The sequence below is a fragment of the Oryctolagus cuniculus genome, chromosome 2, assembly GCF_051225735.1.
Source record: "Oryctolagus cuniculus isolate XC-2025 breed Fujian yellow rabbit chromosome 2, ASM5122573v1, whole genome shotgun sequence".
Lineage (NCBI taxonomy): Eukaryota > Metazoa > Chordata > Mammalia > Lagomorpha > Leporidae > Oryctolagus > Oryctolagus cuniculus.
In genome coordinates this window covers 188,641,209-188,654,716 of record NC_142868.1, presented here as the reverse complement: position 1 = coordinate 188,654,716, position 13,508 = coordinate 188,641,209, and the positions used below count along the sequence as shown (strand labels likewise).

At 37.7% G+C, this 13,508-nt stretch overlaps 1 long non-coding RNA gene across 1 annotated transcript in view; it reads left to right on the top strand.

Annotated features, from left to right (window-relative positions):
* Nucleotides 1-13,508, top strand: part of LOC127489227 (uncharacterized) — a 174,385-nt gene that overhangs the window by 158,951 nt on the left and 1,926 nt on the right. The gene's annotated exons all lie outside the window — the stretch shown is intronic.

Sequence of the window (13,508 nt, the reverse complement as noted above, 5' to 3'; positions counted from 1 at the left end):
TCTCCAAAGACTTTTCAAAGATATCATATCATTTCCTGTTTCATGTTCTCCTTGTTGGTTTTAGCTCATTTTAGAGAAAAAAAGGAAGTTATTTTTACATTCCCATCTAAAAACTAGAAGAATTTAAGAAATCTTCTGCAAGCTCCATGGCTATGAACAGCTGAATGTGATCATGTGTGGTAGCCCAATTAATAAAGGCAAAGTCAACTGCAGGCTCCTGACTCAAAGTCATGTTCTCCAACTGCTAAAAAACATTAGGTGGGGATAAATGCCACAGTGATGAGCTCTTTGAATTGCATCCCTCACTCAGTGCAATTATTATTCATTTCTTCTTTTCATCTAAGGGCCATGATTATAAATTGAGTACAAACTATGAAGATGCAGCCTTTAAAAAATGTCAGTCTACTTGCATTTCCATTGATGATGATATAGGCCAAGTCATAACATAGGCTTGAGTAGCCTTCTGGTATGTTAGCTTTGCTTTTCTTTGCTTTGCTTCTCTTCTCTTCTCTTCTCTTCTCTTCTCTTCTCTTCTCTTTTCTCTTTTCTCTTTTCTCTTTTCTCTTTTCTCTTTTTTCTTTTCTTCCTCTCCTCTCCTCTGCTCTTCTCTCTTCTCTTCTTCTTTTTTCTTCCTTTCTTTTGTTATAAATGCAATAGAAATGTATTTTTGGTTAAAACTCTTTCCTCATTCATCTGGTTGAAAATATAATGTTTAAATCAAGAATTATAATTTTTGGGGCTGACACTGCTACAACGTGTAGGGCCACCACCTGCAGTGCCAGCATCCCATGTGGGTGCTGGTTTGAGTCCCAGCTGCCCCACTTCCGACACAGCTCTCTGTTGTGGCCTGGGAAAGCAGTACAGGATAACCCAAGTCCTTGGGCCCCTGCACCCACGTGGGAGACCTGGAAGAAGCTCCTGGCTTCAGATCCATGCAGCTCCAGCCATTGTGGTCAATCGGGGAGTGAACCGGTAGATGGATGACCCCCCCCCTTCTCTCTCTCTATCTCTCTCTCTGCCTCTCCTTTTCTCTGTAACTCAGACTTTCAAATAAATAAATCTTTTTTAAAAAGAATTATAAATTTCTATTGGTTAACCCATGATATAAAATATATAATTTTATGATAAAACAGTATTGAGAGAGAAGGAAGAAGTGAAGTTACAGAAAGTAGCAGTTTTATATAATATGTATGTTGCTAATTTGATCCAGTTATTTACAAATTAAATGTCATTTACAAGTCCCATGGAAAACTAAGTGAAATGTAAAAAGTGATGGTATACAGAAAATAACTATTTAATAAAAAATAAGACAAAAGTAAAGAATATAGTAATAAAATATATATAACATAAATAACATAATAAATATAAAACCTTTTTTTTCAATTACACTAAATATGAATGGGGTAAACACATGTTAAACAATTGCATCGCGTCATCACAGTAGATTAAAAGACAAAATGATCTAACTATATTTTGGCTACAAAAGACAGAGTCTGTTCTCCAAGATGCAAATAGCTTGAAAGATACAGTATGGAAGGTTATTTGTCATGAAAATGCAATTATAAGAAATATTTAGAACCCCTACTGATATCAGATATTTTTAGACAATAATTTGTACTAGAAACAAAGACTGATATTTTATATAAATGAATCAATATATAAAGAATATACCAGAATGTTCTGATATGTGCTGTCTTGCCTTGACTAAGGACTAACCAGGGACTGGGGTGGAAGGGTGTGGTGTTAGATAAATCTAGATTCTTTTCCTCATGCAACCCCATATGAAGATAGTTCAGTTAGACACATAATTTAAATAAGAAGATAGTGTCTAGTTGCTACCTTGTAGGATTGATATGTAGTAAATAAGAAGGTAATCTGGCATGTAGTGAATATGCAATAAATATTAGCTACTTTGTTCATATTGTTGTTTGCATTAAAATTAGTACCAAGATATAATAAGAAAATTCTATAAACCACAGGGTGGGAGGTTTCTTTTTGTTGTTAGATTGAGTCCATGAATGTTGACAAAGGCCACATATACGGTACTTGGATAAAAGTTTATATGGGAAATAATTTCTTTTATGACTTTTATAAACATTGAAGAAAAATTGAAAGGAGAAAAAGCATGGCTGCTTTGGGTGTTGTTCTTTTGGGTGCATTGTGACAAAACCTAGTTCAGTATTGGGTCCCATGCATTGAACTTTTAGTTCTATCTCACTGTCTGTAATTAGCTCACTTCAACTTTGTGTATTTTCTTTAGCAGAGCACTTGGCATCATTCTAGTCCCTGTATAACAATTTTGAGAGGATGAGAGGCATGGATGGAAATAACCCCTCTAAAGTTACAATGACCTTCTCCCATAATGTATTGTGCTGTGGTGGTAATGATAGATACACGAGCTTCTGTATCTGAAGTTAAAAGAAAATTCACTTGTGTTTTCTTTTCACCATCCACAAACTGTTATTTTGTAATAACAGAGGGAAGAGTTTTCTATAGCTGCCCCGTCAGTGGTTCCAAACTGGAAATAACATCCAACCACTAACTGCCGTTTAATTTTTTTTTGTTTTTACTTTATTTCATGCGTAGCTATGTTTGCACAGCAGAGCAGCAAACATCTGAAGAAATGTCACTTGGAATAGCAAATAAGCTAGCGATGCCATCATCTCTGCCTGTGACTTTGACTTTGGAGTGTGTAGTCCCTATTCACTTTAGTGGATGTACAAACTTTGGTAAATAAATGGTCTTTATTCATCAGAAGGACTTGACGTAAAATGAAACTTGAGGAAACAATAAAGATGGCAAATAGCCCTATTCATAAAAAGATGAATTTCCTACTTGTGATGTTTTATTTGTATTGAATAGAAACAATCAATTGTATATTTCAGAATAGCAAATAGTTTTCTTTAATGTTCCTGACACAAACAAATGACAAATGTCTTACATGATAGATACGCTGGGTACCCTTATCTGATTATTACACATTTTGTACATGTACTAATATGTCACTCTGTATTCAATAAATATGTAGCAATATTATGTCTTAGAAACTAAAAATTCCTGTTTTCAAAATCATAGAAAAAGAGTGAAAGTACTTCTAAGAGAAAACTCAGCCTAATAACATAGCTGGCTGCTGAATGACTCAAAGGCGGCAAGAGGGAAGCTTAGTGGGAACGGAGCACAGGGCAAAGCCAATCTTTACATGTAACCAAACCCCTAGACAGACTTCTTGTGTTTCTGAGGGATGCTCCTGTTCTTTCTCAAGGGTTTCTATTTTAAGGGGTTGGCACAAAGATACGTCAGTGGATGTTGGCAGAGACCATGTCTCTCCCCAGCAGCACCAATGTAAATAATCATGTTACAGTGAATCATCTTTTTGCTTTGCTAGTAGAGTTTTGTGCGCCATCTTCCTTGCTGGAAAAAATGCCTGGTGACTAGGAGCAGGAGGAATCCTTGGGCCTCTGAGAGTTTATGGCTCTCTCACTTAAGGAGGTACCCAAATGCAAAACAAAAATACTAAAATGCTAGACCCTTAGGAGTTAAAACAAAATCATACTACTTCATTACATGATTTAAATTGTTTTCTTGCATCAGGCACTGGATAGTGGGGCATGTAATGGAGTGGGCTTCCTTTTCTGGCACCTCCTATTATGTCATTCACCCCTCTTCCCCTGCAGTTTACTTCATGTAGCAAAGCAAAAAGTACAGCATTGAAATTCAGAAGTCCTGATCAAGTTCCAAGTCAGCGTTTTAACTCCTCGGCGTTTCAGTTTCCACATCTGTAATATGTGAAGAGTAACCACTTCCTCAGAAACGTTGAGAAGATGAAATTAGATAATTTAATTTTGCGCATGTAGAATTTTCCCACCAAAGTTCTTCTGGAGGTAAGTCCTTACAGATTCAGAGCTTTCAATCTGAGGATTACCGCATGAAAAACCTTTCAGGGAAGATCTTACAAACACTAAACTGCTGCATACATAGCAGTAATATTTATTCTCCTGTATGAGATCTTGCTCCAGCGATAAATACATGTATCCAACACACAACTCAAAGTAGAACTATTTCATTCCTCGCTATTGTTTATGGAGGCATGTGAAGTTTTTCCACAGGGTACAAGAGTAGATAGAATGACCTTTAAGAATTACTTTCTACTTGGTATGTTACCTACAAGGCTGGCTGATGTCACAATTTGTTAAGCACAATCCTTCTTCTTTCAGAAGCTCACAATCTGAAAATAAAATAACTTTACATGTAATTCCCTATAAATTAGCCTGAAACAGGGTGCAGGGAAGGGGTAAAGCAGGATAGAATATGTTTCCTGAAGGATATAGTCTTTGGGGTTGACCTTGAATTACGTTCATAATCGTATGTGTAATAGCAAAAATATAGGAATTAATATGAACCATTTACAGAATTGTTAAGTGAGTGGATGCACAGTGTTTGCCACTCGAGGCCTCTACTTTGACCTTTAATGAACATTATTAATGAACAAGATCCACGAGTTGTGACTCAGAATTTTTAGATAGAAGGAAAGAGTGAAAATGCCAAATCAGAATTATTTTATAACTACCCAAATTATTTTACCAACGTGTGGCCCAGAACGTAGGGCACAGGTTAGTTTATGTCCCTGTTAAGATTGTGCTAACCTTATGCAAGTTTGAATGACTAGATTTGGAGAAACCATGAAACCACATTGAGAATCTTTCACTGATGCTCAAAAGATGGTTTAGACAGTCCTGAAAGAGGTCTCAACAGCAACCAGATCCGCCCTTCATATCCTAGAATTATTTGGAAACCTGAGGAAAAGAACTAATAAAAGAGTTCTTTTCAGAAAAATGCAGAAAGGGGCCATGCATTCTTTGGTGATGTGCTCCAGAAAAATGTTAACAAAAGGATGGTTTTTTACTATTAAACCATCAACTGATCTTGGCCTGCAAAACACCAGCTGGCTTACATTACTTGTAATGTGCTTTGGTGTGTCTCTGATGATAAATATGAAGGGTCCTTTAAGATATACAGAAATATTAAGCAACTAAATATGCTTTTTCACCTCCTTTTGAGAACATAAGGAGTCAAAAGAAGCATTGAAGCCTTTTAAGCATAGGAACAATTATATACAACAAAGTCAATCTTGCTCCCATTTTAATTAGTCAATGAGTACTTCTTTCCTTGGGGGAGAGAATAATTGAGTTTAAGCACAATCCAGTCCCGTAACGAATGATGTATGTGCCCTGTAAATACCTCACTTACTCAATGCTGCTGTTTCTTAACATGGAGCAAAGAATCTGGTAAACAATGGGAGCCCCCAAATAATTTTGTTTATGTTCATGGCCAATGGATTGTACTTGGAAACCATTACTTTTTTCTATGTAAGCATATAGCAGATGACAGATAGTTTTCCACTGTACTTTCCAAATTTGATTCCCCTTATAATTTCATTTTAGTATAAAGCACTGAAAGAATCCCTTTACTTATTCACTATGTAAGAGTTTGTTGTTGTTGTTATTGTTTATCTCTGGCTCTATTCTAAGCTTTAGAAATAAAGTAGTTAGTAAAGTGAGTGACAGTAAGTGATGGGCATAATAAAAATTATATTTTGATAAATAAATACAATTTGGCATTTTAACCCCATGTTTAAACAGCAATTCTAAAAATTTATATAAAATTTAAAAAAATGATTTCTGTTATCCTTAGCATTTTTCTTACAATTCTTAGATCTGAGCATGCTCTCCTTGTAAGAGAGTAACCAGAGGTTGACTTGGAAAAATAACCAGATAGAGCAGAGACAAGTGGTAATGAGGAAATTCTGGGCTGTAGAAGGTAATCATAAAAAAAGTTCTTCCCCTCAGGAACAGACGTGGGGGGCATTTAAGTAATCAAAAGCACCTTTACAATGAGGACAGCCTGTCAAAGACAGAGTGTCATCTGTCTACACTGGAAATAAATCGTTATGTCTGGGAAAGTAAAATGGGTGAAATGTCTGTCTCCTAATATTCTACTTCCTGGGAGCCTTCTGAGCTAGAGCGGTTTATTACAACAGTCTCAGGATTTGGGGTCACACAATTTCTGGCTAAAAATTCCAGTTCTGCTATCTATTAGCTGGAGAAATTACACAAATTACTTGTTATCATCAAGGTCCATTTTTCTCATTAATAAAAAATCTGATAATAATTAACTTGCAAAATGATTGTTATCTGAATGACAATTAAAGGGAACCACAAGTCAAGGACCTACGTTTAGAATAGAATTCCAGGAACCAGATGCCCCTTAGAAAGAAGGAGGGGCTGATCAATATTTGTTGGATGTAGAATGAAGAAAAGGAACAAAATTGTAAACAGGTAACCAAGGAATGTACCCTGTCCAAGGAGGCAAACAAAGCACGAGAGCTGGATCCAAAAGTCAGCAACAAAGGAAGGTAACACAGAGGTAAGGGCGAGGGTCAGGGCACCTGTAAGGCTGGGGGATACAAAACAGAAAAAAAAATGTGTCCTGGACTTTTCAAGCAGTAGTGATCACTGATGGTTGGAAAGATAAAGAACCACAGACAGAGTTTAAAACAGTTTCAGACAGGTCATCTCATGGGAAGCATGGCCCCATATGATGGCCAAGATGTCACTAAGGATCAGTTTTAACTTACTCTATAGTAGGTTATAGGAAGCTGATAAATGTTACTTGATTTTTCCCAAGCTTCTGCAACTAACATGATAACAGATCTGAGAATTGGACAGAATCTCTGAAACAGACAATCTGCTGTTCTTAACATGATCAATGGTCCTGCATAGCTAAACAATAGAGCAGCTTTGACCAAAATATTTTTGAGTCACTCTAAATTTTCTGAATTAAAAGTTGTTGAGCTTCAAAATTCCATCTTCAAACAATATATATATATACATTGTTATATATATGTTATATATAATTATATATTATATTATATTATATATATTATATATATATATATAATTCCACCTCCAGTAATTTGGAGGCTGCTGTCTTGGAACGCAGGAGCATCATCTGGTTACAACTGTTTTACTCCACACAGCATCTGCACAGTAAGCCCATATTGTTATGTCTAATTATTCACTCAGTTAGAACTAAGCTGGGGCTATAAAAACTTTGAGTTTCCTCTTTAATAGGCAATAAAAGTGACCCTGTTTTCACTCTTGTTTTTCCTGACTTTTTTATTTTGCAGTTACTACCCAACATTTACTTTTCAACAGTAAAAAAAAACTCATTTAAAGAAGAATTAATACATATTAAATAATCAATCTGATCACTGATTTGATTTAGATACTGGGAATCTGATAAACAAATATAATTTTATATTTTTACTTCTCGCTTAAATATAGCATCAATGGTAAAGTCCTCCTAAGTCCTATTTTTAGCATAGAAAGACAAATGATAGGATAGTTTTACAGAAATATTTTTATTAAACATACAGAAAACATGAAGAATTTGGGTGGCATAATTTCTTACTTTTTCATTGACTACAATATAGAGAGTTAAAATTCTGTCTTTATTTAAAGAGATTCACTGTGTATTACCTAGCATAAGGTACTTATATTCTCTGAGACTTTGATCACATTATCTGGAGACTCTGATACCTATTTCACAGAAGAGAATTAAAAGCAATTATGTTAGAATGTGCCTGGAACTAAATCACCTACATAATTGAGTCTCAGCAAAATCAGTCTGTCTGATCTACTTTAAAAAATATTTGCAATGAAATTGTTCTTCAGTTACTTTATAGTTTCTTCATGTCCTATTCATAACTGAGGTGTGTTCAGAAAAAAATTGTTTCTAGAATATCCTACAATGCTGAAGTTCTGTATTTTTCTTACTGTGAAAACATTTTCTATATATTGTCTGAAAACTAGAATTACTTCTGAAAGCTATATTCATCACTGAAAAGTAAATGAAAATCTTAGCTAATCACTAGGAATATCTTAAGATATTTATGAGATATATATTCCATAGAAGATACTTGGGTTCAGTGAATTCTAATGATAATAGGAATATACATTAAACTCCACTGTGGTGAAGGCCATTCTCTCTTTGATATAAAAGAAATTTTAAGATATTGCATGATCTTTTGTTTATTCTTATAAGGCAAGAACATATGTTGATACAATAGTTAATGGAAATTTGTAAAATAAAACTTGGGAACTTAAGTTCTTTATCCATTCAATATGAGGTTGATTATGGGTTTATCATCATAAAGTCTCTTTTTGATCCAGTGTCTAATACAAAACTCATCAGAGGGATTCACAACTGCCTTTTTATTGAATTTCAATTATGAAAATGTGATGTAGTGGAAAGAGCATAAATTTAAATTATGCTCTAATTTTTTTGTTTTCCATTTCCTTCCCCCCCCCAAACCTCCAAATTCTCTCCCATTCTGTCTCTCCCTCTGCCTACCTAGTGCAACCAGCTGATCTGACACTAGTGTATTCTCTGCCATGATAGTAGAAATGACCAGCAGTGGCCTCAGGAAGCAATGGAGTGCCAATAGGAAGAGGACACAGAAGGTAGCAGGGCCTCAGAATCATATTTACATCATTGTAATGGAACATGACACATGACTCTGATTTGAGCATTTAGTATAAGGAAATTCTGCATGGCGAGTTATATGCAAAAAATACTCCTACAGTGGTTAAATCATCAAGCAAATATGGTTTATAAATATTTCCATCCCATTGTTTGTGCAAGAATGTTAGCCACACCTTAAAAGCACATCCCTTATTTTGTAGGAAAATATATGACAGCATACATGTTGTCCCACTGTGCAAAGACTTAACCCTCAATGTAGTGTCAACCTTCTTGTTTTCTCCCTGTGCTATGGTGTAATTTCATAGTATATCCTCCCATCTGTTAAGAGAGAAGTGCTTGCATTTCAGGCTGAGATGACTAATATTCAAGAGGAATAATGCCAAATTCAGACTAAATGCACATTTTTGCATTTGTCCAAACCCAGCCATGAATTATCTCAGGCTATCAATAGAAGAAAAGCAAAGTTGCTATCTGTAAATCCCTATGTGTTTTCCCAAATTGCAACCTTGGCAATGGGTGTGACAGAAAAATGTTCAGTATTCCTAGTAGCCTAACCTGCCAAGAAAGATAAAGTCACTTTGAAGTCCAGGGACCAGAGACTACATGATTTTTTTTTCCCCAAATGGGCCTCAAACTCTCCTCACGGAGAAGTGGGATGGGATAATCTGCCCGTTTGAAGTCTTCTGAATCCAGAAAACAGAGCCCTACTGGTCTGAGAAGGTAGCAGATTTCAAGTTAGTAAAGATAATGCTCTTTGAAGTACTGTGGCCAACACTGATGATAGTGATATTATCATTAAAAGCAATAATACAGGTTGAATATCCCTGATACAAAACACTTAGAACCAGAAGTATTCTGGATTTTGGATTTCTTTTGGAGGGTGGTGGTGAAATATTTGCATATTAATAATGAGGTATCTTTGGTATGACACATCTAAACTTGAAATTTACTTAGATCTCAGGCCGGCGCCACGGCTCACTAGGCTAATCCTCTGCCTTGCGGTGCCGGCACACCGGGTTCTAGTCCCAGTCGGGGCGCCGGATTCTGTCCCGGTTGCCCCTCTTCCAGGCCAGCTCTCTGCTGTGGCCAGGGAGTGCAGTGGAGGATGGCTCAAGTACTTGGGCCCTGCACCCCATGGGAGACCAGGATAAGTACCTGGCTCCTGCCATCGGATCAGTGCGGTGCGCCAGCCGCAGCGGCCATTGGAGGGTGAACCAATGGCAAAGGAAGACCTTTCTCTCTGTCTCTCTCTCTCACTGTCCACACTGCCTGTCAAAAAAAAAAAAAAAAAAAAAAAAAAAAAGAAATTTACTTAGATCTCATATACACCTTCAACACAAAGCCTAATATTAATTTTATATGATCTTTATAGTGCACCTGCATTTTCACTGAGACTCATTGCATGTGGTCAGGCACAGAATTTTTTGCTTGTAGCATCATGTCAAGCACTCAAAAAGTTTCAGATGTTGGATTTTCAGGTTAAGGATGCTCCACCTGTAGTAGAAGTTAACTAATTAATAATGAATATTATTAGTACTTGCATTTGTTAGGTGATTGATGTGTTCTGGAACAATGCCAATGGACTTGCACATATTATTCCCTTTACTCCTCATACCATCCCTGTGAGGTTCAGATGGTTAAGGTAAATTGTCACCCAGAGAGTAGGAAGGCTGAGATTTACCTCTGTCTAGCTCTGAAACTCATGCCCCTGATCTTTTCTATGTCACATTTTAAAAATATATATATTTAACTTATTTATTGGAAGGCACAGAGAAAGAGAGACAAATATTTCCTATCTGCTGATTAACTTCCTACATGTCTGCAACAGCTGGGGCTGGGCCAGATCAAATTCAGGCCTCAATCTAGTTCTATGTGGGTGACAAGGGCTCATCTAGTTGTGATTTCACATGCTGCCTTGCAGGTGTGCATCAGCAGGAAGCTGGAGTAGAAAGTGGAGCAGAGACTCTAACTCAGGCACTCTAATATGGGATACAGATGTCAGATAGGCATCCTAACCACTAGGCCAAACACTTGCCTCTCTATGTCATGTTTACTCTGTCCTTTTGTGTGTTGTTAAATTTCTTAGATGAAAACTACCTTGGACTTCTTTTGGGGCATATTATCCTAAGACACTATCCACAGCAACTGCCTTCTGCTAACATATACCCACCCTTAAAAATCATCTTTTCTGGAGGTCAGGCTAAGAGAACACCTCAGAAGAGATATGATTCTGTTGCAAAATATATTTTAAGTCCCAAGTTCTTTAGCTTTAGCAAAGTGTTTTCACCCTTGTCCCCTCACTGGCAGTGGGTTTATGACGTGAAGTCAAAGGACCCAACTCTGGCAACACTTCCCTTCCTCATATAGTCTCAGAGAAATTCTTTTCTATCTTAGGCAATAATTTGTTTACTTAGCCATATGTTCTGAGCACCTACTTTGTGTCAGACTAGGCTATATGCCAAATGTTTATTATTTCCATTAATTCTTATAAAACTATTGTGTTTGCTTCCTTTTGTTTTAGCTGATGAGGAAAAGGAGATGAAAAACATTCAGTAACTTGCCCAGGGTGTGAACATCTGTTAAACCAGTGCTTCTTAACCAAGGTGGATTCCCCTCTCCTTCTCCCTTGTAAACTTGGCAAAGTGTGGTGACATTTTGGGTTTGCTGCATCTGGGTAGGAGTGGAGAGGAGGTAGTGATTCTGTTCACATTCACTAGATTCTATTGTGTGGCCTCTCTGGCTAATGGTACAGGTGTTTTAAATGGATTCATGTAGAATCAGAGCCTCTGACTGCTCTGCCATGAGTATGTCCACTTCCCCATGTCCTGCAAAGTACAATGGCCTGGATGCTGAGGTCTTCGTTGCCCAGTCAGCTAGTGGCACAGGGCTTTGATGCTACAGCAACCCAAACATCTTTCCACATTCCCACATTTTGAAACAAAGGTGAGCCAGGAAATAGTCAAGGCATTCTGAATACTCCAGATTCAGGGCACTTTTTGCTGAAAGGAGTGTTGGCTTGAGGAATGACCACAAAGCTTGCTCCTTCAGATGAGTTATTGGCTTGAGTGAAAGATAAAAGGGAGCTCTAGAGTTCGTTTCTAGAACTGAGGCTAATTTCAGTGGCGCAGAGCAGGGCTCAGGGATCCAGAGCAGCTGCTCCATCAGTGGAGAACAGAGTTCCTCTGTGTTGACAAATTTAAATCCAGGAGGATTCACAAAACCTTAACCTGATGATGTAAAGATCTGGGGTTAGGGCTTTTAGTGAGACTTGATTCATTACCTACTCATTGAAAAGGCGTGCTATTGAGCAATTATTACATGAATATTAGGAACCAAGTAGGCAGGACTTTCGGGAAGGGTGATCAGAGAGGAAGTAACATTAAAACAGGAGAGGAAGATGAATGATTTTGATTGAGAGAACTGGGAGCAAGGAGAGGAGAGAGCTGGAAAATACATTTAATTCCAGCAGAAGGAATGGCAAACAGGAGGGCCCCAAAGGCAAGAACAAACGTGGGAAGCCTGAGAATGGAATGAAGTCCAGGGTGATCGGAGTACAGGGAACAAAGGAGGAGACCTAACACGAGATGGAGAGAGTCAAGTGTGGAGGGCAGGCAAGACTCTCTTGAGAGTCTGAAATCACTCTGAGCTCAATGCTGTGCGCTCAAAGACTCGAGATCTGATTTGGGTTTCAGAATGCAGAGAAGGTCACAGAGATACCAGTTAAGACACTGCTGCAAGGCTCAGACAAGGGCAGATGGTGTTTTTGCCAGAACTATGACACAGAATACACAGACAAGCAGATGGATTTGATGCAGTTTTGCATGGAGGGAAGGCAAGGGCTGGTGATGGACAGGCTGTGACAAGGGAGGGAGTTGGAAGTGAAAGGATTCCATCCTTCCCATCCCATGCACCTGGGATGCATGCCATTTTCCAAGCCTCTGCTCATTTTCCTCAACTGCAAAGTAAACAAATTTCTCACCCTTCTTAATTTACAGGGTTATTTTGGGGACCAAGTGGTATAATAAATATGAATGGTTTTTGTAGACCCTGAGGTGTGATCAGTATCTGGTCTACAAGGTGATTGTTAATAATAATTGTTATACCATAGTCCTCACTGTGGCTTTGCTGTCAATCTCAATGTGCTGGAAAGCACTAAGCTAAGCTTAGCTCTATGATATCCCTTGGGTGCCTCACAGCTTCCTGATTTCACAGCACAGAGTTTACAGCAGATATAAAATGACAAGGGAAAAGGTGTGGCTCCTTGTTCTCTAGCATGAACTTGGCTTGTAAATCTTAAAATCCACTCTAATTGCCATGAGAAAACCCAAATCAGCCCAGCTTGGTTGCTGACATGGTTAGGGAATTGGGAGCAGACAATGGAAACTTTCTCTAGCATTGTTTTACTGAGTTGCCAAAGAATGGCTTGGTTTCACCAGCTCAGCCTGGTCATTATCCAAATGGCTCAAGGTCATCAAAACCACAGGAAAGAGACTCCTGGCTTGCTGTTACTTCATGGCTCCAATGCCATGACCTTTTTTATCCCTTTGCAGCCTGAGAGAATGGAATGATGACTGGATGAGCCCATCCCACGTTATAAAGAAAATATTTTAGGACCAGTAGTCAGAAACTTGGACTCAGACCCAGCTTTGCCACTTGTCAGCTACATCACCTTAAGGAATTTGAGAAGTATCACTGTCTTTGATAGTTATTTAAGGACAGATTTAATAAATCCATTTCAATGTTTTGAAAAAAAGATGAGATAATGAATATACTTCGTCAACTGTAAGATGCCGAGACAAGTAGATGGATGGATGAATGTATTGAGTAATATTAGTTAGAATTCCATCAAGGAGACTTATTTAAAGTCTTATACCAGGGGATCGTTAGACTAATGATTAAGATGCCCATGTCCTATATCGGAAAGCCTAGAATCAATTCCCAGCTCTGGCTTCCGATTCTAGTTT